At 52.9% G+C, this 4668-nt stretch overlaps 1 pseudogene; it reads right to left on the bottom strand.

The window, feature by feature from the left end:
* Positions 1–1723: 1723 nt before the first annotated feature.
* Positions 1724–4668, bottom strand: part of LOC136492478 (uncharacterized) — a 15244-nt pseudogene continuing 12299 nt past the window's right edge.

The raw sequence follows: 4668 nt of genomic DNA, 5'->3' as shown, positions 1-4668 counted from the left end.
ACCCCATCCTCGGTTTCCTGTGACCAGAGGGGCCGAGTCGACGACACTTGCCTTGATGGCTCAGGTGTCAGCGCTCAATGAGCTCGCTAACGGGTATGTTCGTGTGGAATCCGGATCCATCATTCGCTGACTAGGGTCGGCTAGAGCCCTCATGTGGCATTCCATTACTTCTTAACCCTGCCTCCTGGCAGATGCCCTGAGCCGTTTGCTGGGCTCAGGTGGCCCGTTGGCCTCTGCCTCGTCGAAGATTCTGTGGGTCTGGCTCGAGGTTAGAATTGAACGAGAAAGGTCGAAATGTCCCTATCCGTTTTTAAACGGGGTCGGGCAAGGCCACTGGGGCTCATTTCGGTTTTCCTCCCCTAGCTCTATTTGACACGAGGCGGCCTCGAGCCCTTCGTGGGCCGACCTTCGAACCTCGGTCAGGCGTCACTCATATTGAATGAAGCGGCTACCGCTTCGTGACGCGACACGAAGCGTTGGGATGCAACAATTTGCATATGCAATGTTTGGACGTATGAATTTAACATATAGTTTAATCAAAATGAAAGCAGGGGGTCGATAACGTTACCTTGGTGGTATGAGCCATGGGAAGTTCCTACCAGACGTGTCTGAGCCAGGTTTCGGGTCCGACGTTTTCGACGAGCCCGGCGTAACCTACATAAGTATCGCTACTTTTGTTTTTGTGATTGATTTTTAAGCGATCTGCCTAGCTTTCCCCTGAAGGGGGGCTCTACAGGTGGACCCCTCCAAACTCCTTTCAGGAAGGCGGGAGCCTAAGGCTAGTAATATGAGGAACTATGAACATGATTATGCTGGTGAACAAAAAACACCTGTAGTCGTAGGGTCTGTTGGTTTGCCCAGTTGTTTTCATGTTTTGTTCCCATACGTCAGTGCTTCTGGGTTTTTTAACATAAGGAGGGGTCAGGCTAAGAGGGTGTTTTAGACAAACAGGCACCCTTGGTAGCCCCCGAGCGATGTTCGTGCCTCTACCATTGTTGGGGTCGGAAGCTCGGTAAAGAATTCAACACTCAAAGTAAGTAAACAAGGGTGCTTATCTTTCAATTGGTCGTTTGTTGGTGGTTTTGCCTAGGCCGCCCAATCAACTCAGGAGGCCTGCTAGGCTCCCCTTGGAGGGAGGTTCTGTCGTTGGGTCGTTCCATGGTCCTGCCTGGGGAAGCGGAGAGTCGCCTGTAGGTGAGCGTGCCCTGATTCTCACTTCTGGGGCGCATTAGTGGTGGGCCATGCCCGAGTGATGTTCTAGCTTACCAGGCGGTGTCCCATCGACCAGAGCGCGTCTCGTCATTTTCGACGCATCCCCTCGGATTTCTATCAGCATTGATTTCGCATTTGCATTGAATAGGGGAAGGCAGAAAGTTTTTTGTCCGAACCTTTCACCTTTCCTTAGCTGCTAAGCCCCCTCTTTAAATAGGGGGGGGGGAAGAGTTCTCACCCCACCTCCCTGCCAGCCTCTGAGCCACCACCTCTTTTCCTTTCTTCTCACCGAATGCATCGGCTCCTAAGTGAGGGAGGGTAATGTCAGGGAGAGAAGAACTCACAAGTCCGCTCGTGATTCTGGAGCGTGATGTCGAGCTGGAGGTTATCCAAAGTAGATGAGATGGTGCGGTCCACCTATGGTGAGGAGGGATCACCGCTGCTGAAGGAGAAAAGGCACCGAAGGGCGATGAGCATTGTCGATTTTGCTACCATTGGTTGCGGCCTTCCTTCAGTGGGAGGCGCTTTCTGCCCCGACGCAATTGTTAGGGTTGCAGCGGATGACGATGGCGTAGTCCCTGGGCTTCCCAGCGGAGGCGCCGTTATTGGGGTTGCGGCCGATGATGATGGCGTAGTCTCCGGGGGTCTCGGCGGAGGCGCCGTTGTCGAGGTTGCGGCCGATGACGATGGCGTAGTCCCCGGGCATCCCGGTGGAGGCACCGTTGTTGGGGTTGTGGCCGATGACGATGGCATAGTCCCTGGGCGCCCCAGCGTCGGGACACCACAGTCGCCGGCGTGGTGCTCATTGTTGCAGATGACGGTGCTTTCGAAGATCCGGCGAAGTGGTGGGACTGTCGCCGATGGAGAGCATGGCAGCGGTGGCCGCAGTAGATGAAATGGTCCATGTACATGCCCGGACATTGCCGATGGAGAGCTTGGCGTAGTGGCCGTAGTAGACGAACTGGTCCGTGTACATGCACTGGACATTGCCAATGGAGAGCTTGGCGCGGTGGCCGTAGTAGATGAACTGGTCTGTGTACATGCCCGGATGTTGCTGATGGAGAGCTTGGCAGCGGCGACCGTAGTAGTACTCGTAGTAAAGTTAAGCAGAGACTATAATTGAATAAGTTTGGGGAAGCCCCCGAGTGAATAGTCCTTTGGATTTTAGGAGTACACTAGTCCTTTGTGTGATGAAATCACTTTATAAGTGGTGAATTTGTGCAATAATGAACAAGTTTTCATGTTTTGTTACGGAAACAGTAACAATTTTTAGTTCCCTCTTTTTGTGAAGAGGTTTTGATGCCTTCCCATGGCCTAAGTTGCAAATGACTAGGAATGCGAGTGAATTAGTTCTGATTATGCTGGTGAGCAAGGAGGTTGTAGCCACTGGGGCGTGGGTCTCCCGCAGTCCTACCAGTTGTACTCAGAACTTGTTCCTGAAATCTTAGTTTTTAGGACTTGTTATGAGAAGAACCGAAAAACTTAGATGAAGATTTGCAAAGACAACGCAGGAAGTGTTTGCAGAATGTGCTTGTATCATTTGTATCAGCCCCCGAGTGAGGTCCGGCCCCTAGCAATTTGCAGGGGTCGGATGTCACTAAAGATCAGGGATTTGTAAGGACAAAAACTGATAAGAAAAAACATGCATTTATTTAAGGGTAAAAATGACATAGTTGCTCAATGTTCCAGGCATTGGTGAAGACCTCGCCGTCGATGGTTTTCAACCTATAGGCGCCCGAGTGAAGTATTTCCGCGACGACGTATGGCCCCTCCCAGGGCGGGGAGAGCTTGTGGCGGTCCTTGTTGCTCTGCATGAGGCGAAGGACGAGGTCCTCGACATGGAAGGCTCGGTCCCATACCCATCGGCTATAGTACCATCGCAACGCCTGCTGGTACTTAGCTAAATGGAGGAGGGCGATGTCACGGGCTTCATCTAGCTGGTCCATGGCGTCTTGGTGGGATGCCTCAGCCCCCTGTTCGTCGTATGCTCTGATTCTTGGTGCTCCATAGTCAAGGTCTGTTGGGAGAATGGCCTCAGAACCGTAGACCATGAAGAAGGGTGTGTAGCCGGTGGCCCAGCTAAGAGTTGTCCTTAGGCTCCAGAGCACAACCAGGAGCTCAGTGAGCCAGCGCGCGCCGAACTTGTTCAACCGGTTGAAAATCCTGGGCTTAAGGCCTTGCAGGAGCATGCCATTTGCGCGCTCGACCTGCCCGTTCCTCCGAGGGTGCACGATGGCTGCCCAATCGATCCGGATGTGTTGTTCATCGTATAATCGAATGAATTTCCTACTGGTGAACTGTGTGTCGTTGTCTGTGATGATGGAGTTCGGTACTCCAAAGCAATGGATGATGTCGAGGAAGAATAGCACAGCTTGCTCGGATTTGATCGTGGAGATCGGTCGAGCTTCGATCCATTTTGTAAACTTGTCTATGGTGACAAGTAGATGGGTGAAGCCCCCGGGCGCCTTTTTGAGTGGCCCAACCAGGTCGAGCCCCCAGACCATGAAGGGCCACGTGATGGGGATCATCTGAAGTGCCTGGGCTGGAAGGTGAATCTACCGAGTGTAGTACTGACACCCTTCGTAGGTGCGTATAATTTGCTCAGAGTCGGTTACTACGGTGGGCCAGTAGAAGCCCTGTCGGAACACGTTTCCAACCAAGGTCCTTGGTGCGGCATGGTGACCGCAGACCCCACCATGGATGTCGTTCAGCAGAAGTCTTCCTTGTTCGCTGGGGATGCAGAGCTACAGGATCCCAATGTGGCTCTGTTTGTAGAGTTCGCCCTCTGCAAGAACGAAGGACTTAGCATGGCGTGCGAGCCATCGGGCTTCTGTCTTGTCTGCTGGTAGTGTGTCGTGGAGGAGGTAGTCGAGGTAAAGCATTCTCCAGTCGTTGAGAGGTTCGGGTTCTGCCGCTAGACCCTCTTTAAGCTCCATGACCTCGGGGTCGAGCGGAGCAGTCGGCGGATCGGCCCCCGGGGTCGGATCAGATGGGCCATCATCGGCCTATTCTGACCCCACGTAGCACACCGAGGGGCTTGTGTTGATCGTTGGTGAAGACACCTGCCGAGACTGGCTCTCAGCCAGACGCTGCTTTCACGAGCACATCGGCTGCTTCGTTGAGGCGCCTTGGGATGTGATTGAGCTCGAGGCCATCAAATATGTCCTCCAGTCATCGGACTTCTTGGCAATATGCCACCATCTTGGTGTCGTGGGTAGTTTGACTCCTTCATAACTTGATCGATGATCAACTGGGAGTCGCCCTGACATCGAGGCATCGGATGCCCAGCTCGATGGTGATTTGTAGGCCATTGATGAGCGCTTCGTATTCTACGATATTGTTTGATGAGGGGAAATGGAGCCGAACCATGTACCTCATGTGGACCTTGAGGGGTGATATGAAGACTAGTCCTATGCTGATGCCCTTTTTCATCAGTGATCATCACAGTACATTGTC

This window comes from Miscanthus floridulus, chromosome 11, assembly GCF_019320115.1.
Source record: "Miscanthus floridulus cultivar M001 chromosome 11, ASM1932011v1, whole genome shotgun sequence".
Lineage (NCBI taxonomy): Eukaryota > Viridiplantae > Streptophyta > Magnoliopsida > Poales > Poaceae > Miscanthus > Miscanthus floridulus.
The sequence above is the reverse complement of the archived record's forward strand: the minus strand, read 5'-3'. Positions and strand labels throughout refer to the sequence as shown.